Below are 22,999 nucleotides of genomic sequence, written 5' to 3' on the forward strand. Positions count from 1 at the left end.
TTTGTATAGGCATTCATAGAATTCTCTTATGCTTTCTAATTTGTCTTCTTCCTTCGTCAGAAGGTTGCCCTGAGAGTCCTCTAATACCAGTATTTGATTTTTTTTCCTTCTCTTTTTTTAATTTATAAGCAAGCCATCTCCCCAACTTATTAGCATTCTCAAAGCAATAATGTTTAGATCTTTTTATTTTTTGTGCCATCTCCTCCTGGTCCAATAGATTCAGTCTGTGTCTCGCAATCGACCACTGTTGTTTAATCGCCTCATCTCCCGGATGTTGCTGGAGTTCATCTTCAGCTTGTAATAGCTTTTTAGTATGCTCTTCCCTGATCTTCCTTTTTTCCTTGTTCTGCATATGAGATGGCTACCCCTCTCACATAAGCCTTCATGGTGTCCCAAACAATTTCTTTGGCTGTATCTTGTTTCCCGTTTTCTATGAAAAAGCGCTTTACTTCTTCGTTCAGTTTCAGTGTGAACTCTTTATCATTTAGCAGGTTGGTCCTTAAATTCATCTCTGTTGTTTTCTCTTGGTATCATGGTACCAGCTAACTTCAAGAAACTTATGGTCTGCCCAGGCATTTGTACACATATCAACGTTTTTGATTTCCAGGCCTAATTTCCTAGTAGCCCAGACCATGTCTATTCTGGACCAAGAGTTCTGCGGCATTGAATAGAATGTAAATTGTCTATCCTGGGGGTGTAGAGTACGCCACATATCTATTAAGTTTATCTCGTCCACCGAATCAAAGAAACTCTTTGGTAAGGGAGATCTTTTATTCTTTTTAATTATATCACTTTTATAGTCTCTATTTGGGTCAACAATTCCATTAAAGTCCCCTAACATGCATATTTCATTATGTGCCCATTTTGCAAGTTGTTCATGCAATTTCTGATAAAATTTCCCTTGTTTTTTGTTTGGGGCATAGACCCCTACCAATAACATCTTAGAATTACCTCTCATTATTTCTACTATTAGTATTCTCTCTTTCTCATCCTTATATTTACATTCTGTTTCTATTCCTTTTTTGACGTAGATAGCAACCCCCCTTTTTCTTTTCTCGGCTAGTGAAACAAATACTTTACCAAATTTGGTATAATTTAGATAGTTGGCTTCATCTTTTTTTATATGCACCTCCTGAATACAGATTATATCGGGATTCTGTTTCGCCAGTTTGGACAATATTATCTTTCTCTTTTTATAATCATTTAAGCCATTAACGTTTAACGATAAGATCTTTGTATTGTTCATTCCTGATGTTGGTATCTGGTCTCTAGTTCTTATTTACCTTTAAGGTTACTGCTCTTACTGGTCTAGTTTTTTTCCCTTTTTCTTCTGTGTCTTCCTTTTTCTTCTCCTCTTCTATATCTTCCCTTGTGCTTTGTTCTTGAGATGTTTCTTCTTCCGTATTCGCTGTTTCGATTTCCTCCTTACTAATTTGTTCCTCTTCTCCTCCCCTTAGCTGATCTAGGAAATCTTGGGCAGCACTTAAACAGTCGATTTTAATTTTTCTCCCTTGCCATGATATTAACATTCCTTCTGGCAAGAGCCACCTAAATATTATGCTTCTCCTATTTAGTTGACTTGTCAGAAATCTGTAGTTGTTCCTCCTTTCCCTCACTCTCCTTGGGATTTGTTTTAAGATGTTCACTTCTTTTCCCCCTGTTAGGTGTTATCTGCTAATTATCATTGGATGGATCTGCAACCATCGTGGTTTGTGAACCAGAGTGAGTTTGTTATTCTAACCAACTACTGTTTGTTGGGTAAGAAGATTCTGTAACTACTGGACTGATTTACTAGCAAAGACTTGGAATTTGTTTAAAGACTATGAGACTGGTTTTCTACTATAAAGTAAGCTTTTGATAAACCAGTTTGCATAACTCTTATTCATTGCTCTCAGCAACGTTTCACTGTGCAATCTACTCTGCTGGTTGGTAACACAACAACAATAACCTTAACACCCCCATAGATAATTTTTTCCTCCCGGGCTATATTATACAGAATATCTCTCACCTTTTTTCTAGCGAACCGAATGTGGACCTCTCTAGGGAGCCTATTTCTTCTCACGTAGTTTGTTTGAACTCTGTACACCTCGTCAATCTCTCGAATTATTTCCTGCTTATCTTGTTGGAGGGTCTCCGCGATCAACTTGGCCATCTTGTCTCCTAGGTCCTCTTCTTTGTCTTCCAATATGTTTTGGAATCGAAGGTAAAACAAGGCCTTATCCATCCTGAGTTGTATCAGGGCGTCTTCTGTTTCTTTGTTCTGCGCCAACAGAGTTTGGTCAACTATGTCCAATTTCTTCTCGTTTTTTTCAATCCTTTGTTCTGCTTTTTGAATTCTATTTTCATTACTGGCAATAGAGATTTGAATCTCATTCATTTTGGAATCTAATGCGTGAATGTCTAATTTTAGTTCAGAATGACTGTTTAATAGTTTCTCTTGCATCGCAAGCATGGTTTCTTGTATTGAAAGCAGAGAAGATTGTACCGTTTGCAGGGTTGGGGTTACTGGGGTCTGTTTTCTGGAGACCTTCTACTGATTTCTGGGTGGCTGGGGACGACATTGCTAGCGTAGGATTGGATGGCACTTTTTTACCAGTTTTTGCAATTGTTGATGTCAAACTTGCCATTTCTTTCAAAAGCAATTTTTGGTCTCTTATTATGTCCTCTATCTTTCTCCAGATAATCATCCAGTGGCACTTGCCACTTTTTGTTCAGGGGCACTTTCTTAAATCCTTGTTAATCTCCTTTATTAATTCCCAGTAAACTCTTAATAAATTTTAGTTAATGCTTAATTTCCCAATTAATATAGTAGGATAGTTTAACGTTTCCAACAAACAACAATCACTTTTGGCAATCTAGTCCTATGTTATCAAATTATACCATTAAATATTATATCTAAAAAGGTTTACTTAATTTTAACCTAAATCTATTAATAGCTTAGATAAATACGATAGATTCAATGTAATTGGATAATCACTATAAAAGTTCACCGAAGAAAATATTTAGATGAGGTAGAAAATTAGCTTCTTAATTAATTAATTAATTCCTAAGAAGATAATCAAAAACATGCATAAACAATTAATATATTATCTGTAAGAGATCAGTATCTATATAAAAATATCAAAAATATCTTTGCTAAATATTATGATAATATACTATTAAGATAATATACTATAAGTTAGTCACGTTAATATAAATATGTAAATATAAAAGTTAACTGTGCATATAGATTTTTTTTTTTTCCACAAAGGCAGAATGTCACAGCCTAAGCTCAATAATATTATTTAGATCTGGACTGTCAGTGAGTCAGCACTTTCAATAGTTCTTCAGGCCAGTCTCTGCAATGGCTGTGCTTCCGGTCTCTAGGTTGAACAAACACAATCCACAAACTCCAAACCGCAATCCACAAACTCCAAGCAGCAGCCTCCGATCGTTCTAAAGCTCTAATTCACCGAGAAAAAAGAAAGCAGAATTCCTTGAGTTCCTTATTCTTTTCTCCGATCTTCACCCTGTGCGCGTGTTTTCACCACCTCAGTTTTTTTTTAAAAGTTCCTCGCCGGCTTGTCAGGCACTTTATCTTCCCGATCAGCTCTCTCCTGGTAATCGCCGCTCACTCCCTCTCCGAGCACTTCTCTCCTGTCTCCATCGGCTCTTCTTCAGATGCCAATTGCACCACAACGGGGAAATCGCCTAATCGCCCGAATCTATCTCGCACTGTAGCCTCCGATCTCCGATGCTTCCTATTTGGTTGTTGGCTTCCGCAGCTTCAGGCCAGCCATTGACAGGCTGACTCACACGTGTTGAGTTGACAGAGCTGCCCGGCCTCACGATCAGCGTTGCGCTCCGCTGTCACGCTCGCCGAGCTCGCTCTCTAGTCCGCGGGGCTCCCCGGGCACCGCGCCCCCGAGGGGATCCCCAAAACACGGCGAATGAAGGGGTTGAGGAGCAGCGGTCACTCACCCAACACCATTTTGCCGTGGATCACCAACCGGAAGTCGCAATTAACTTATTATATGCTGAGGATTTTGTGCAATTCCTGCATGATAAAGTCGCTCGGATTCGGGATGGCTTGGACTCCGATTGGATGAGTCCAGGGGAGGAGACGAGGGTAGGTCTTGAGAATGTTATCTGGGAGGAGTTTGATCCTGTGGCTCCCGAGGATGTGGACAGGGTTCTGGGTAAGATTAGTGCCACCATGTGTTTATTGGACCTGTGTCCCTCCTGGGTCCTGGTTGGTACTGGCCTCCCGGGAGGTTACATGAGGCTGGCTCCAGGGAATTATAAATGCTTCTCTGAGTGGGGGTGCCTTTCCTGCCACCTTGAAAGAGGCGGTAGTGAGGTCCCTCCTCAAGAAGCCTTCCCTGGACCTGGCTGCCAACTATCGTCCGGTCTCCAACCTTTGTTTTGTGGCGAAGGTTGTTGAGAGCGTGGTGGCACGACAGCTTCCCCGACACCTGGATGAAGCTATCTATCTGGACCTGTGCCAGATAGTCGGGCTTCAGGCAGGGATACAGCACAGAAACGGCATTGGTCGCGTTGGTGGATGATCTCTGGAGGGCTCGGGACAGGGGTTGCTCCTCTGTCCTAGTCCTATTAGATCTCTCAGCAGCTTTTGATACCATCGACCATGGTATCATGCTGCAGCGGTTGAGGGGGTTAGGAATAGGGGGCACCATTTTGCAGTGGTTCTCCTCCTTCCTCTCCGACCACTCTCAGTTTGTGTTGGCAGGGGGGCAGAGGTTGACCTCGAGGCACCTCGCATGGGGAGTGCCACAAGGGTCGGTCCTCTCGCCCCTTCCGTTCAACATTTATGTGAAGCCGCTGGGTGAGATCATCCGTGGTTTTGGGATGAAGTGTCATCTGTACGCTGATGATACTCAGCTGTACATCTCCACCCCGGACCACCCCAACGATGCCCTTGATGTGATGTCTCGCTGCCTGGAGGCCGTGCGGGTCTGGATGGGGAGGAACAGGCTCAGACTCAACCCTTCCAAGACTGAGTGGCTGTGGCTTCCGGCGTCCCGATATAGTCAGCAGGTGCCATCGCTGACTATTGGGGGTGAATCTTTGCCCCCCCCCACAGAGAGGGCTCACAATCTGGGTGTCCTCCTCGATGCACGGTTGTCTTTAGAAGAGAATGATGACCGTGGCCAGGGGGGCCTTTTATCAGGTTCGCCTGATTCGCCAGTTGCAGTCCTTTCTGAACCGGGACGCCTTGCTCATAGTCACTCACGTCCTTGTCACCTCCCGGCTGGATTATTGTAATGCTCTCTACATGGGGCTCCCCTTGAAGAGCACTTGGAGGCTCCAACTGATCCAGAATGCGGCCGCGTGGGTGGTTATGGGCGCAACTCGTTGTGCCCACGCGACACCCCTCCTGTGCGAGCTGCACTGGCTCCCAGTGGTCTTCCAGGTGCAATTCAAGGTGTTGGTCACCACCTTTAAAGCGCTCCATGGCATAGAACCCAGGTACCTTCGAGACCGACTTCTGCCACCAATAGCCTCCCACCGGCCAGTTCGCTCCCACAGAGAGGGTCTCCTCAGGGTGCCATCAGCCAAGTTATTAAGTTTCCAACCTAAGTGTTGGAGATGTGAATGTGATGACTCCACGTATTATCATATATGGTGGACATGTAAAAAATCAAGGCATTTTGGATAAAAATATGGTGGATTATCCAAAACATTCTCAAAAAGAAGATAAAATTTACTCCACAGTTCTTTTTGTTAGGTATAATTACAGATTGTATGGTCATAGAGACTAAATTGATTTTAAATTTAATAACAGCAGCCAGACTTTTGGTGGCACAGTATTGGAAGAAGGAAGACTTACCTACTATTGAAGAATGGACATTAAAAGTAGTGAATTTAGCAGAGATGCCAAAAATTTCGGCATACTTGAAGGACCATTCAAATGAAAGATATATATCAGAATGGAGAAGATGGATTGACTATATTCAAAACAAATATCGGACTAAAAAGTTTCAAATAGCTTATGAATGAAACCAATATTTTCTTTTTGAATTATGTTTTGTTAGTTGAAAGGGGAGTTAAAGAGCAAGAGGGAGTTTGGAGACTACAGAAAGTTAGCATATTTTAGCTTATGTTTGTTAAATGTTATACCCTGTATTTGCTCTGGGAAGTCTGGGGGGAGTGGGTGGGGGGAGGGGGGTTGGAGGGAGAGGGGGATGGGGGATGGGTGGAGGAGGGAAGGGTGGGAGGAGGGATTTCATTTTATTTCATTTCATTTTATTAAATTTGTATACCGCCCTACTCCCGAAGGACTCAGGGCGGTGAACAGACACGAAATAAAACACATAAATACGAAAGTTAAAACATGATTAAAACCTAATTAAATAATTTTTGCCTGAGACAATTTAAAACTCCCAATAATTTAAAACAAATTAAAATTTGAGTTTAAAAATTTAAAAGAAGGGGAAAAAATTAGGCCAGGCCGGCCTGCTGGAATAGGAGTGTCTTCAAAGCACGGCGGAAAGTGCACAGATCCAGGATCCTCCGTATCTCCGGGGGAAGCTTGTTCCAGATAGTAGTTGCCCCCACAGAGAAGGCCCTCCCCCTAGGGACCGCCAGTTGGCATTGTTTGGCTGACGGCACCTGGAGGAGCCCCTCTCTATGAGACCGTACCGGCTGGTGGGAGGCTGTTTGTGGTAGTAGGCGGTCCCGTAAGTAGCCAGGTCCTAAGCCATGGAGCACTCTAAAGGTGGTAACCAAAACCTTGAAGCGCACCCGGAAGGCCACTGGGAGCCAGTGCAGCTTGCGCAGGAGAGGTGTCACACGGGAGCGCCATGTTGCTCCCATAACCACCCGTGCAGCCGCACTCTGCACCAGTTGGAGCCTCCGGGTGCTCCTCAAGGGGAGCCCCATGTAGAGAGCATTACAATACAGTAAGAGCCTTGGTACTACAGTGGTTTAAAGCACCCTGTTATTAACACAGCTGCCTGCAATTTACTGCTGGTTCGAATCTCTCCAAGGCTCAAGGTTGACTCAGCCTTCCATCCTTTCTAAGGTAGGTTAAATGAGGACCCAGTTTGTGGGGGCAATAAGCTGACTTTGTATAAATATACAAAAGTATGAAGGCTATTGCTTAACGCACTGTAAGCCGCCCTGAGTCTCCGGAGAAGGGCGGCATATAAATCAAATTAAAAAAAAAAAAAAAAAATAGTCCAGGCGGGAGGTAATGAGGACATGAGTGACTGTGTGTAGGGAGTCCCGATCCAGAAAGGGACGCAACTGGCGGATCAGGCGAACCTGATGAAAGATCCTCCTGGTCACGGCCATCAAGTGCTCTTCTAAAGACAGCCGTGAGTCCAGGAGGACGCCCAAGTTGCGAGCCCTCTCCGTGGGGGCCAGCGATTCGCCCCCAATAGTCAGCAATGGCGTCAACTGACTATATCGGGACATTGGAAATCACAGCCACTCAGTCTTGGATGGGTTGAGCCTGAGCCTGTTCCTCCCCATCCAGATCCGCACAGCCTCCAGACACCAAGACATCACTTCAAGGGCATCATTGGGGTGGTCCGGGGTGGAGATGTACAGCTGGGTGTCATCAGCGTACTGGTGCCAGAGCCTCAGGAAATAGCCCAAGCTCCATCTGGAACCTATCAGGTTCCATCAGGCGCCTGGGGCGGAACCATCTTACCAGCTCCGCCTCCCTGCGGCGGGGTGCAGCGGTTCGAAGGTCGAGACGAAGGAGAGAGTGATCTGACCATGACAAGGGCTCGGTGACTATATCCCCTATCTCAAGATCACTCAGCCACTGTCCAGAGACAAAAACCAGATCCAGCGTGTTTCCCCCCGTGTGGGTAGGGCCTTGAATTAACTGGGTCAGGTCCATGGCTGTCATGGAAGCCATGAACTCCCGAGCCACCTCAGATGCCTCACCCACGGACGGCAGGTTGAAATTCCCCATGACCATAAGCCTGGAGGTATCAACCGCCACCACGGCGATGACGTTGAGTAGCTCGGGCAGGGCTGTTGCCACGTGGCAGGGAGCCAGGTACGTGATCAGCAAACCCATCTGAACCACATGACCCCACTTCACGAGGAGGGACTCACAGCCGGCCGTCTGAGGAACAGTGGCCTCCCTCGGTCTCAGATCTTCTTTAATAATAACCGCTACTCCCCCGCCCCTGCCCTGTAACCTCGGCTGATGGAATGCAAGGAAACCTGGTGGGCACATCTCGACGAGGGGGACCCCCCCTTCCTGGCCCAACCAGGTCTCCGTAATACCTGCCAGGTCCGCTCCCCCCTCACAAATAAGATCACAAATGAGGGGGGCTTTATTTACTACGGACCTGGCATTGCACAGCATCAGCCGAAGGGTCGGGTCCTGAGGGTCTGTGCAACCTGGAGAATGGGTGGAGCCTTGGGGGCCGGAGCATGTCACCACTTGTAAACAGCGGGTACGTGCTCCCTTGACTCGATATGGCCCCCTGCTCCCGCCATACCTACCCCTCCCACTCACGGTAATGATATTCAGAACACTATCTGTACAAACTATGACTCCCCCCTCGACCCCGAGATCCCCATCTCCCACGCTGTGCTTCCTTGCCAGGCCCGCCCCTCCCCTTTGTGGGCTATCCCCCATACCCACGACCCACATTCCAATTAAACCCTCCCCCTCCCTAGAACCCCTTAAAAATTTACAAAAAATTTTGATATAAAACCCCTCAACCCCCTAGTTTTTGCATGCCACCTCTCGGGGTTCCAAATTCCCTCAGCGAGGTGGGCCCTCGATAAAGTGGAGGGCCAAACTTGCGAGAGGGGGGAGTCTCGCAATGCTAGCAGGTCGGCTTTCTTGTACGTCATTGTACGTCCGAGTCCAAGGTGGAAAAGAGGGCCAGTCCAGGGTTCATAGTCCAGAGAGACCCTTCAGAGTACAGATGGATTTCATAGAATTTCATAGAATTTCATAGAATTGGGTGGGAAAAAATTGTTGTAATACTTGTTAAAACTTTTTAATAAAAAAAAAGGCAATGGGACTTGCAAGGCAATGGGATGCGTGTACATGAAGAACATGGCGGTGACGAACATGGCAGCTGGGGCGAGCGACTGGTTTGGGGGCATGGCCAGCCAGCCATCGCTAATGGTTCGGCAACCTTGGCCAAATTTCCACCAATGATTCGCACGAACTGGTGCAAACCGGTAGCAACCCACTGCTGATGTAACCGTTCTTCATATGTTTTAGTCTCCAGTCCCCTAATCATCCTGGTTGCTCTCCTCTGCACTATTTCTAGAGTCTCAACAACTTTTTTTATAGTGTGGTGACCAAAACTGGATGCAGTACTCTAGGTGTGGTCTTACTAAGGCTTTATAGAGTGGTATTAGTACCTCACTTGATCTTGATTGTATCCCTCTGTTAATGCAATTTAGGATTGCGTTGGCTTTTTTTGGTGCTGCTGCATACTGCTGGCTCATATTTTGCTGATTGTCCACTAAGATTCCAAGATCCCTCTCACAGTCATTGCTATTAAGCCTGGTTTCCCCCAGTGTGCTTTTGGTTTATATGTGTGCTTTTGATTTTTCTTATCTAAATGTAAGACTTTACTTTTCTCTACATTGAATTTCATTTTGTTAGATAGGGCCCAGTGTTCAAGTCTGTCAAGATCCATTTGGATATTGAGCCTATCTTCTTAGCTGCTCCTCCCAGCTTAGTATCATCTGCAAATTTGGTGAGTTCCCCTCCTATTCCCTCATCTAAGTCAGTTATGAAGATATTGAAGAATACTGGGCCTAAGATGGAACCTTGTGGCACCCCATTGCTTACTCCATGTAGACTTAGACCCATTAAGGGCTACTCTTTAAGTATGGTTTATCTCTCCTCGGTTAAGTTTCAGATTCTTTATTCCCCCATTTATCCCAACCCTATCTCCAAAATATCTCAGCATCTTTGCGTTTGTATTTGGAAAAGAATGGTATAATTTTGGTCATTCACATACTGGCAAGAAATCATCATGTTTGAGAGTTTGAGAGTTTTCATAAAGTTGTTAGATAATATGGTATATTTGAGATACTGATTTTGACAAGATGGAAGATGGAATATTTAAGATATTAAGCCAAAAGTTTTTTTTATAAACAAGATCTTACTATTTTTTTTAAATACTGCCTTTTAAAAATATTCAATCAACTCTAAGCTCTTCTTCTATTACTAATGTATGCATTTTCATAACTCATGAAACATACATCCTGAAAGTCTCCCCTTTAAAAGATTCCTGTTGATGCCGATAAGTTCCATTATACAACCAAGAAGATATTAACTCAATCTATATCAAGCACAACATTCAGGTCACCATGGAGATGAATAATTTGAACAGTGAATTCTGGGAAAAATGTATTACAATAGGCTTTTTTGTGATCTTTATTCTCATGTACCAGAATTCAATAGGCATCTGTCTACCCAGATTGCTAAACTGCTCAGCTTTCCTGAGACACAGTAGCAGCAGAGACAAAAGATTTCTTTAATAGCATCACTGTCATAGGCTAGTCTTTCAAAGGAGGGTTTTTGTTTTTTTGTTTTTTTGCTAACAGCACTCTAGCCCTTTTCACTTTCTTGCCAACAGCTTCTTTGAAAACCAGGCAGTTTGATTAACTGTACTCAGCAGGAAAGGCCATTAAAAGATGGTTATTTCTATTGCATGGCCCATTTCCTATTTTATAGGTTAATCAGGATTTGACAGAATTGCTCGATGATGGAAGGAACATCACCAAAACAGACCCATCAGCCTCCTGCAGTGGACTCTCTGTACCAATCCATCACCTCTCCAGAATAGTTCTACCATCTGGAACACTAAAAATACTGTGTACAAATCATCTTTTCAGAAAGGTAGAATTATAGTATATTTATAGTACAATTATAGTAGGCCAGTATAACTCTCCATTCCACCCTAGCCTCCAAAATTCTACCTGCTACTACATATGGCTAAAGCCAAGTAGGCCACTCTTAACAAAACTAAATCATCTTGCTTGTCTTAGACAGAGTCCAAGATGCTACTATTTTCCCAGTTATGTAATTATGCAACCTGGTAATCAGCAATTCATTTTCAGTTCAGGAAACTGTCAGCAAGACTATTGAGTCTCTCAGGGGAAAACAACCTTCTGCTCCATTTATTCTCATTAATAAATTAACTTGTTCCTCTCCCCATATCTGCTTTGACTTCTCTTGTTAAAAAGAAAACAAAATCTCCACTCCAGAAGAAGAAACACAAAGAGACTCTTAATTCAGGATTTTCTCTAAATTAAATTTTCCAATAGGATGCAAGCTTTTGAAAATATTACTTTGGAAAAGATTTAAAAAGTATAAATAATCCTTAGAGGAGTATGACTCAGTTCATCCACTATGTTAGCAAAGGCTAGTTAAAAGATTACTGAAACAAAAAACCCTCATATTTTGTCTTAGTATGCCCATATAAACATTTCATTGAAATTGGTGAAATGTACTTATCAAAATGTAAAATTTAGTGGACTTCTGGTTTGGCATTGTGGTGAGGCAGTCAGACATAGTGGGGCTCCACGAATCCTGACCAATTCTTCTCCAATAGGAGGCCCTAAGGGGCCAAAGTCACCCTGGAGGGGTGACAAAGAAAGGAAGGATTCCTTGTCAATCGTGGGAGACTGGTGGCTCTCTTGCTAAATCTGAGGTGCCCTCCCAAACAATGAAGAACAGACATGGCCATTATAGCTGGAACAAAGCTGGGGCAACCGAAGAAGAAATGAGCTGGAGCGGTGTGTGAACAGAGGATTGGAACTGGGTGAGACGATTTTCAACTTCTTTATTAGAGACCCACCCTAAATAAAAGAATTTTTGAAAGACTCCAAAGAGCAGAAAGCGGTGAATTAATACACGGAGACAAATTATAGACCCAAAAATTAAATTTTAACAGAAGAATATGAAGTTTCAAAATATAGAAAGACTGAACTGGAATCTGTGGTGCTGTGAAATGTGATTTTAATTTGTTGGAAACATTGTTTGACTGCTGGAAGAAATTATATTAAAAAAATGCTTCCCCCCCCCCCGTTGTTGAACTTTGACAATCAGCTGTTAGAGCTTCTGCCTCATTTTGGTACTGGAATTTAGAGTTGGAATGTCATTTACTGGCCAAAGAAGATACTACATTATTATATGGTTGGAAAGGACCTTGAAAAAAAAGCCAGGGTTGATAAAAAAGAAAGGACAGTCAAGATTGATAAGAAGAGAAACAAAGTGAAAGGCAAATAACATCAATCTTTTTGTTTTTTTCCTTTCTATCTACTTGTTTTCTGGTGGCTTGGGAGTAACTGGTGAGCCATTTGAAATTTCTCAAAGAATTATAAATAATAGGAATTGCTGTTGAAACTGACTACCTGATTTTGTGAATTAACGAGACATGGAAAATTTGGTGGGCCATTCTGGATTACAAATACTATTCGATGGAATATTTTACAAGGCAAAAGAAGAAAAACTAAACATGACCTACAAATTTGAATAATTCAGAGGGAGCAAAACGGCAGACTTTGAGGACTACAAATACTGTGGATTTTGAAGAACAGTTCAGGGACTGAGCAAATTCTTCTAATATTGGCTTTTTGATGTTTTTGGTCATTTGGGACACTGGGACCTGGATGGATTGCTGAATAACTTTTAGCCCACTAAAATAAAGCAACATGTTACAACAAGGAAGAACAAATCTCAAACAGAAATCAGTTTCAAGATATCCAGGAAGCTATGACAAGGAACCATAGGGAGATGATGGAACTGATGCACGATGCAGATGTGAGATCAGGAAATCTCCAGCAAATGATAATGAAAAATGAACAAAAAATGCAGACAACAGAGAAAAATTCAGAAGGAATAGAGAAAAGAAGAGAGGAGATAAATCAACAAATGATACAAGTAGATAAAAATACAGAAAAGATAGTAAAAATTCTTGAAATAGAGCAGGTTGACTATTTTTCAAGAGGCCAAAATGTAGAAAAGATTAAAGAGAAAGATCCCCTAGAAGGGATGAAAGAGTCATTGATGGGTATTTTAGAGACAATGAGAGGCAAATGTGGAGGCACAGGAAATGTTTAGTCTAAACATAAGTGATGTAGAGGGATACAAGATGCCAAGGGAGGAGCATGGGAGATTGATCAAAAAGTCAATAAAAGTTGAAATACTAAAAAGGGCAAGAGATGATGGATAGATACAGAATACCTCTTAATATGGGATTTGTCTTACTAAAGATTAGAAAATAAAACTAAAAAGTAGAAATTGGGAAAATGTTATTATGCATACTGTCACATGAAATAAACTACTATAATTGCTATGTATATGTAAATGTAAATGTTAAAAGTTGAAAGACTACTACCATGCATGTTTAAGTAGTAAAGAGCAAGAGATGATGGATGGATACATAATACTTTTTACTATGGGAATTGTAGACAGGTAGAAAGTAGAAATTGGGAAAACATTACAAAATTTATTTATTTTATTTTATTAAATTTCTATACCGCCCTTCTCCCGAAGGACTCAGGGTGGTGTACAGCCAGAAATAAAACCATGACAATATAAAAATTAAAAACAATTTAAAACAATGAAATCAATTGGCCGAAAATTCTAATAAAACAACCCATTAAAATAGTAAAAATATTATTATTATTTAGGCCAGCCCTGCTTGTTGGAATAGTAATGTTTTTAGGGCACGGCGAAAGGTACGCAGGTAGGGAATCCTACGAATCTCCGGGGGCAGCTCATTCCAGAGGGTGGGGGCCCCCACAGAGAATGCTCTCCCCTTGGGGGTCGTCAGCTGACATTGTCTAGCTGACGGCATCCGGAGGAGCCCCTCTCTGTAGGAGCGTACCAGTCGATGGGAGGCTATCGGTGGCAGAAGGTGGTCTCATAGATACCCAGGGCCCATGCCATGGAGCGCTTTAAAGGTGGTGACCAACATCTTGAATCACACCCGGAAGACCACCGGGAGCCAGTACAGCTTGTGCAGGAGCGGTGTTACATGGGAGCGTCGAGTCGCTCCCATAATTACCCGCGCGGCCACATTCTGGACCAGTTGGAGCCTCCGGGTGCTCTTCAAGGGGAGCCCCATGTAGAGAGCGTTACAATAGTCCAGGCGGGAAGTGACGAGGGCGTGTGTGACTGCGTAAGAAGTCCCGATCCAGAAAGGGACGCAACTGGTAAATCAGGAGAACCTGATAAAAAGCCCCCCTGGCCACAGCCGTCAGATGGTCTTCTAAGGACAGCTGTGAGTCCAGGAGGACACACAAGGTGCGAGCCCTCTCTGAGGGGGTCAAGATCTCACCCCCAATAGTCAGTGATGGAGTCAACTGACTATGACGGGATGCCGGAAACCACAGCCACTCGGTCTTGGAAGGGTTAAATCTGAGCTTGTTCCTCTGTACTGTATAATACATTATACTGTATAATAAATTATAACTACAATGTATATGTAAATCTTAGAAGTTGAAAGATTATTATTATGTATACCTAAACAGTATTATTATTATTAGTACTCTGTATAAGGTAAATTGACCCAGACAATGTACTTGTTCACTAAGTACTCATATATGTTAAAGAAAAAACCATAAATAAAATTTAAAAAAAATTAAAATTTAATTTTATGCTCCATATGGACAGATAATGTTGGGATTACAAGTAAGAAGAATAATATATGAATTTGATTTAGTGGCTCATAAGAATATATGAAATCATGTGAATAATTACAACAATACAGTATTCAGAATTTGTCTTCCAGAAAATTAAAATAAGTTCAAGACAAAGATTTTTCTTGGAAAACAGGCATTTGATCTGGGATTATCTCTTTACAACTATGGTAAAGATTTTATCTCTTTTCTATCCCTTCTTAAAATAACCACCCCCTTAAATATTTTTGTTTATGTTTGCTATCCAATGTGTCACAAGCATAACAAAGAATTTTTCTCATTCTCCACATAATTGTATTCCTTGGAAACACTGTGGAGTTGGGAAATAATAATGTGAAATTAGTTCCTTTCTGGTCCAGAACTGTATAATTCAAATAGTAACAGAGTTTTGATTGCCCTTGAGGAATCTTGTCCAAAGCTTGTGAAATGAATTGATACCTTTCTTACCAATAGCAGGGAATGGTGCATGTGATATAGCTAACTATAGTGAAATAACTGAGGCTGGTAATTATTACTGTCTATATTGATAATATAGATAATATAAATAATATATGTCTAAATGGATAATGTCTACATCTATATTTACATGTAACTATATTGTCTCTGAATTATTAAAAAGCATTATGTGACAGTTTCAACTGACCAAAGTTATAGTGGGTAGACAAGGTATCTGGTTCCATTTGGTAATCACTATTACATATAAAAGATTGTTATTGGACTTTAAGAAGAATATATGGCAAAAGGCATGAATTAATAAATACAATGAATGAAATAAAATAGAACGTACCTGTGAAATTAAAAGAAAGAGGAAGGAAAACTAAATGAAGGTAGCTTGAGTCTGTGGAGTTCATTTGATTAATACACACATTAAATTTAAGGTTAAAGGTTTAAAATACACATGATTCCATAAATTATTGATAATTGCATGTTATATTTCAGTGGATTGTGATAATCAAAACAAACAAACAGATATGAGAAAATTTGTATAGAATTCTCAAATTAGGTGACATAAATTAGTAGGAATAATATGAGAGAGTACAGAAAAATTAACTGGGTCATTTAGTGACCTGTAATGAATAAGAATGAAAACTGGTGAGTATTCTTTATTGAAAAGCATTAGAAAATAGATCAAACTCCTCCCCTCCCCCAAATGAATGGCAAATCTGATGGAAATAAATTCCCATTGCTAATTGAAAAAGAGTTCAGCATGGAACTAAAAGTAGAAGAAACTGGTATAGGAATAAGAATTATATATTATAGAATTGATAATGATATGATATAAACATTTTCATCAAAAAGGTGATTAATAAATCCCAAAAGCTATGAAAATGTTGAAAAATACTTAGATCGCATATGTAGATAATAACGGAAGAAGCATTAAAATATTGATACGATTTGCTTATGGATTGAATACATTCTTGCTGTATTGTTCTATACAATAGAACTTAATGGAATTTTATGGAATTTTATGAATTTAATGGAAAGTGAATATTATATAAGCAACTTTTCTAAAGGACAAAAACATATTTGGAATAAAATAGTATATTTCAATCTAATTCTCATGCTGATTATGTACTGTCGGAACTGCTAAATATATTAATGTAATGAATTTATCTTCTATTTAGGCTAAATCTGAGAATTATTATCCAAATTCTTTAAATTCCTGACAAATATTGGGATACTGTTTGTGTGGAAATTAGTTTTACCATCTTAAAACTGCAAGACAAATATGGAAGCAACATATCAAGTAAACCTTTTGATTATGTACCAGCAATTTTTAAACAACTCTTTAGAATTATGATCTTCATTTGAAAAAAACGAACCCTAAAATATTTCTTTCACATTCTTCCATCTTAGAAATAAAATATCATTTACTAACAGTAATAAAAGTAATCCTTTAAAAAGCAGTATTTCCAAACCTTGATATGTTTAATGTGATATATTCCCATATTGGGAAGCTACTAAAAAAAATAGCCATGCTAATGTGGAAAGTCAAAATGAATTGCTATAGTAATAGATTGTTTATAAAGAACTGTAATTTGTTGGTGGCATCCAAGAAATGTATGATTGGTCTCATTCGCGACAATGATGAATCTGCATACAGACAGGAGGTTGAACAACTAGCCTCATGGTGCGACCGGAACAATCTGGAATTGAACACACTCAAAACCATAGAAATGGTGGTAGACTTTAGGAGAAACTCTCCCATACTACCACCTCTTATAATACTAGACAACACAATATCAACAGTAAGACCTTCAAATTTCTAGGTTCTATCATATCTCAATGTCACTGCGTTAAGTGTTTGCCAGCTGAGCTTCCATTCTGAGCAGTACAGTAGTCTGCCGGAGAACTTATCTGTAGTAACTGAGATAAGGCTGTCTTGTGATTTCTGAGCTACTGCGCATGTCTACATTCTTTCTTTTCTAACTTCCTGATTTTCCTTTGTCCGGTAATGATGTAATTAGCTAGTTTGTTTTACTTTTATAATAAAATGTTTCTTAGAATACATTTGGGTTTTCTTTCTTTGAGAGTATACACCATGGAAAACAAGATCCATTCACCTCTAATTAATTACAGTTTCCCCAGGGGGAAACTCCAACCGGGAGTTGGGAAATGTGCCGTTTCAAGCCTCCAGAGGGCCTCCAAGGGGGGTGGGGAAGGCTGTTTTTGCCCTCCCCAGATGCATAGAGAGGATTTGGAGCCAGGTGAGAAAGAAAAATGGGCCTACTGGGCCATTGCGTGCCAGGAGCGGGGGGGAGGGTGGTTGTGCACACAAGCACAGGGCGGGGCACATAGAATTATGGGTGTAGGCACGCGCATGCGTGAACCTCCCCCCCCTTCCTGGCATGCGATGGCAAGAAGGTTAGCCATCACTGGAATAGGCTATTAAGCAGATAGATTAGTCGGCGACCGAGGAACGCTGATTATTTACTGCAAATATGCCAAGAAAGAAAAAGAAAAACAAATATAGGGCACAGTTTGCTGAAGAGATAAATGTCTCTGATCTCTCTGATGAAGAAGCAAAAAGAATTTTACACAGGCTTTCAACTTTTCAAACACTGCTTGCTTCAGCAACCAGACTGGAGGAATGTGCTGTTGGAGGTGCTGTTGGGGAAGCTTATCCTGAAGGCGACATGCTGAGGTCAGTGACACCCTCTTATGTTTCTTCAAGCCTCCAGTTAATTACTAAAGAATTTACTAAAGAAGCCCAGGAATTTGAAAGGCTTGGTGCCAAACCTAAAATTCCACAAGCGGCTGGGTTTTCTTTACCCACAGAGAGAGGTGATATTCATTATTCTCATCTGAGCCCTGAACAAACCCAGCATGAGAAGGCTGTAAAAAGTTATTGTGATCAAATAGAGTTTCTGGAACATGAGCTGCACAAGGCAAAAGTGTTTGTTTCTATACTTAAGCCAGATAAGCGGGACTCTCGTCTTTTTCAAATTCCTGAGTCCTCCATTTTGCCTTCTTCTTCGAAGCCAAAGCCACTTCCCCAGGAGGGTTTTGTGTCAGGCAAATCAGAACAGAGAGCTGGGTACACGTCACATGTGTATAGTGATGTTGTCCCTTCTCAGATTTCACATGATGTTGATAGAGAAGCAAAGTTTTCTGCAATGCCCGAAACTAATGTTGCGGCACCACCTGCTGGCAAAAATAATTTACAAGATAAAGCTGAAATGCATTCCACGATGCAACAGCAGTTAAGAAAATTACATCAGACTTTTTCAACCATATCCCTAACTCAATCAAGTCTGCAGGCTGTAATGCCACATGTGTCTCCACAGGCTCAATCATCAGACCCCCTGGTGGTACTGATGATGTTTTTGTCCAAATTCCTAATTTAGATGGAGCACAGCAACGCTTAATGCAGCCAAGACAAGTGCCAGCGCCTCCAGAAGGCCATATTAATATTGCAGCTCAGGCACCAGCGGCAGCTGGAGCACAACAATCATGAGTCCAAATACAGCAGCCTCAGGTTCAAGTACAAGTGCCTTTAGCTGCACAGCCCGCCCAGCCAGGACCAGTGCCTGTTCCAGCATCACGAGTGTTTTTACCTGCACAATTACCAGCACCTCAAATGTATGTTCCTCAACAGGCATCTTCTGTTGTTCCACTGGCTGGTGATTCAAAATTAAAGCGTTCAGGACAAAATTATAAAGCATGGGTCAGTGAGGTTGGACTTTTACTCCGTAGAGAAGGTACCCATTGCATGGTGTTTAATCCTCCTGGGCAGCTATGGACTCCTGCAATAAGATACTAAAGCATGCAAAACATTATGGATGTCCATGGATACTGAACTGCAGGTTACTTTTCCACCTGATGCAACTGCCCAACAAATTTGGGCCCAATTAGAAACATACTACCGGCATGTTTCAATTGAATCTACATGTTTGCTCTTGTCTGAGTTCCATGGTTCGAGAATAAAACCTGGTGAATATATTGGAGAACATTTAACTAAAATGAAAGGAATGAGGAAGGATTTGGGTGAAAGAGACTATAATATTGATGATTGTCAAATGATCAGCATTATTATTAACTCATTGAATTATGAATGGAAAGATGCCATTTCAAAGATTAATCAAGTGCCTATTGCTCAACGCACAGTGGATCATGTATGCAGAATTTTAATTGAAGAAGAGGCATTTATGTTAGCAACGCCACATTTGAGAGGACCACCTGCATCAAGAGCTCCAGCGAGGCATCCCTTCTGAGGAAGAGCCTACGTTCCAAGGATGCCAAGATGCTACATCTGTAATCGTGTGGGACATGCCACCCAGGATTGTCCCCAATGATTTCCAGCTCCCGTCACGTACCAGCCCAGAGGGACAGACTCCAGAGGAGGCAGAGGCAGAGGTGGAAGACAAGGTCGTTGCGGCGTGATCCGCAAGCTCCACTCACTACATTGGATTTAACCAACGATCCACAACCTCATCCAGAATATGACAGACAACTTCTGTGGACTTTGGATAGTGGCGCAGCATTGCATGTTACCTACAGAAAGGAACTTTTCACAGAGATGCATGAGCCTGAACTACGTGAATTTATTCTTTTTCCAATCATCCTTGTCAGGTCGTAGGAAAAGGAACTGTTTATGTTGAAGAGCTCAATGCATTCATTCCTGATGTTTATTATATACCAACGGCAACTAGTAGTTTGCTTAGTCAGAGTCACTTGTCTAGAGTATTAAAGTTCCAGGTCCACCACCTCGAAAAAGCAAGTTATATAGTTAAAAATGGAGATATTGTTGCTGAAACCATGTTAATTGGTGGTGTTTATTACATAAAGCCAAAGTCTAAACCGCAAGCACAGGCAAGTATACAGGCTTCAAAAGAGGAGAGCACAGGCCCAGAGAGAGATGTTCCAGAGAGAGATCCTGTTGCTACTCCAAAGGCTCCTAAAGCCAACAAAAAGAAAATTAGGAAACAGGTTGCTCCAGACACATTGACATCCATTACAAAAATATAAAACAATTAGTGAAACAAGGTTTTGTAAAATTGCAGTATGTGCCTACACATAATCAGATTGCTGACATGCTCAACAAACCACTTCCAGCAGCTCAGCACGAGTATCTGCGTAAGAAGATGTGCCTTAACTGATGGCAGTACCTGATGTCCCCTCAACTGACAAAGAAGGGGTTGTCACTGCGTTAAGTGTTTGCCAGTTGAGCTTCCATTCTGAGCAGTACGGTAGTCTGTAGGAGAACTTATCTGTAGTAACTGAGATAAGGCTGTCTTGTGATTTCTGAGCTACTGCACATGTCTACATTCTTTCTTTTCTAACTTCCTGATTTTCCTTTGTCCGGTAACAATGTAGTTAGCTAGTTTGTTTTCCTTTTATAATAAAATGTTTCTTAGAATACATTTGGGTTTTCTTTCTTTGAGAGTATACACCATGGAAAACAAGATCCATTCACCTTTAATTAATTACAGTTTCCCCAGGGGGGGAACGAGGCTGATTCACGCTTCGACACTCAAGACCTAAAATGGACAGTTAACATCAAAAACATCATCAAAAAAGCACCACAAAGAATGTTCTTTCTGGGCCAACTCAGGAAGCTCAAACTGCCCAAGGAGCTGCTGATACAGTTCTACAGAGGAATTATTGAGTCTGTCATCTGCACCTCTATAACTGTCTGGTTTGGTTCTGCAACCCAACAAGACAGACACAGACTTCAGAGGATAATTAGAACTTCAGAAAAAACAATTACTACCAACCTGTCTTCCATTGAGGACCTCAAAAAGAGGGCTGTGAAAATATTTACAGACCCCTCACATCCTGGACATAACTCCTACCCTCAAAATGACACTATAGAATAGGGGACTTCAACTTTGACAACTTTATGACTTGTGGACTTCAACTCCCAGAATTCTGGGATTCTGGGAGTTGAAGTCCACAAGTCTTAAAGTTGCCAAGGTTGGAGACCCCTGCTATAGAGCACTGAACACCAGAACAACTAGACACAAGAACAGTTTTTTCCCGAACACCATCACTCTGCTAAACAAATAATTCCCACAACACTGTCAAGCTATTCACTAAGTCTGCATTACTATTACTATTAATCTTCTCATCGTTCCTATCACCCATCTCCTCCCACTTATGACTGCATGACTATAACTTCGTTGCTTGTATCCTTATGATTTATATTGATTGTTTCCTAGTATGATTTAATTGCTTATTTGTACACTATGACTATCATTAAGTGTTGTACCTTATGATTCTTGACAAATGTATCTTGACTTTTTGTGTATACTGAGAGCATATGCACCAAAGACAAATTCCTTGTGTGTCCAATCACACTTGGCCAATAAAGAATTCTATTCTATTCTATTCTGTTCTGTTCTGTTCTGTTCTGTTCTGTTCTGTTCTGTTCTGTTCTATTCTATTCTATTCTATTCTATTCTATTCTAAATGTATTCATTTTTCTACCCTAACTCTATCATAAGGTATGCAAAGTGCATGAAGAATGTAAAATGAACTAACCAGTCAAAATACAAATAAAATAAATTAAAATCAATACAGACTCATGAGCAAATCTCAGCAGAGAACAACCATGGGATTATTTCCCTAGAAAACTCCCATATTCACATGAACCAAAGTGTTCTTATCAACCTTGAATTCAGTAGAACCCTTCTGATATCTTCAAAACCCATATAGACAAAATTGGCACTTAAATATTCTCTTGCTAGTATATGTTTCATAAGGCTTCAGATCTGTGTTCAATAGTGGCAAAAGAAGAAAGAATACCAGACACCTAATACATAGTACTGATTTCACTGTGTTTTCTTTGACAGAAAGAAACCTCATCTAACGTTGGTGCCCATAGGAGATTGTATCTATTTCTTCAAAATGGAAAAGATAAATTCTAGCTTGTTGAAAAAGAATTGTTCTCTATGGATGAACTAAATAAATAACTTTCCTTATTCTAGCCATACCAACCAACGTACTGTATAATTTAATACAGTACGTTATTTTTTTTTTGTAATGTATCCTGAAATATAATTCAGTTGTCAACTTCATGTAAATTGCTAAAAACCATATTTTCATAATGCACTCTAATAAAGAGAAATGATCATTTTTAAACTTGTTATAACCTTAGCAAAAGGATGTAAAGAGATGAGAGTGGAAAATGGAAGAGGAATAGGGTGACAAAGGAAAGACATGGCTAAACAAAAACGTCAAGGGATAACCTTGTTTGCAACCAAGAAATTAGGAAAAAATATAGGTCACAAAGAACAGAACAGAGGCAGGGGAGAGAGAGAATTTAGGAAAAACAAAGTCACAAAAATAAATGAAATTACAAAATAGTCCTACATAAGTAGGACCTCCTGGATCCTCAAACCTTTTCATCCCACTTTTCTCTGAAGGGATATAAAACAGAAATCATTAAATTTATATAAAGGATAAAAAATGGACAAGAAGAGGGTGACCAGTAGTAAGGAAGATGGACTTGGTTACAGTGGCAATGAGTGCACTGTTGCAAGAACTGAAGGAACAAGTTAGGGATAGATCATCGAGGAGAATATCTTCATGGCTGCTAAGAGTCATCAATTACTTGGCAACAATAATCGATCTATCAATTAATGAATATAAGTAGTATAGAAATGAAAGCATTTTCTTGCATCCTATGAAGTGGATAATTAGCCCATAAAGTAACTATAATTTTGCTGACATTTGGTAATTTTTTCATAATGTATATATAAAAAATAAATTTGGTTACATTAACAATAAATAGATAAATGAAGTTTCCTAAAAATGCACAATTAAAATAATTTGACATATAAAACCAAATGCCTTTGGAATTTTTCACTATCCTACATTTTAAAGCACAACTAAGTTATTTAAGATA

General features: G+C 40.7%; 1 protein-coding gene across 9 annotated transcripts in view; it reads right to left on the reverse strand.

Annotated features, from left to right (window-relative positions):
- Positions 1 to 22,999, reverse strand: part of DMD (dystrophin) — a 2,096,968-nt gene that overhangs the window by 400,552 nt on the left and 1,673,417 nt on the right. The window lies entirely within an intron of this gene.

This window comes from Pituophis catenifer, unplaced genomic scaffold, assembly GCF_029215685.1.
Source record: "Pituophis catenifer annectens isolate HBS135680 unplaced genomic scaffold, rPitCat1.0.hap2 SCAF_4, whole genome shotgun sequence".
NCBI classification, from domain to species: Eukaryota; Metazoa; Chordata; class Lepidosauria; order Squamata; family Colubridae; genus Pituophis; species Pituophis catenifer.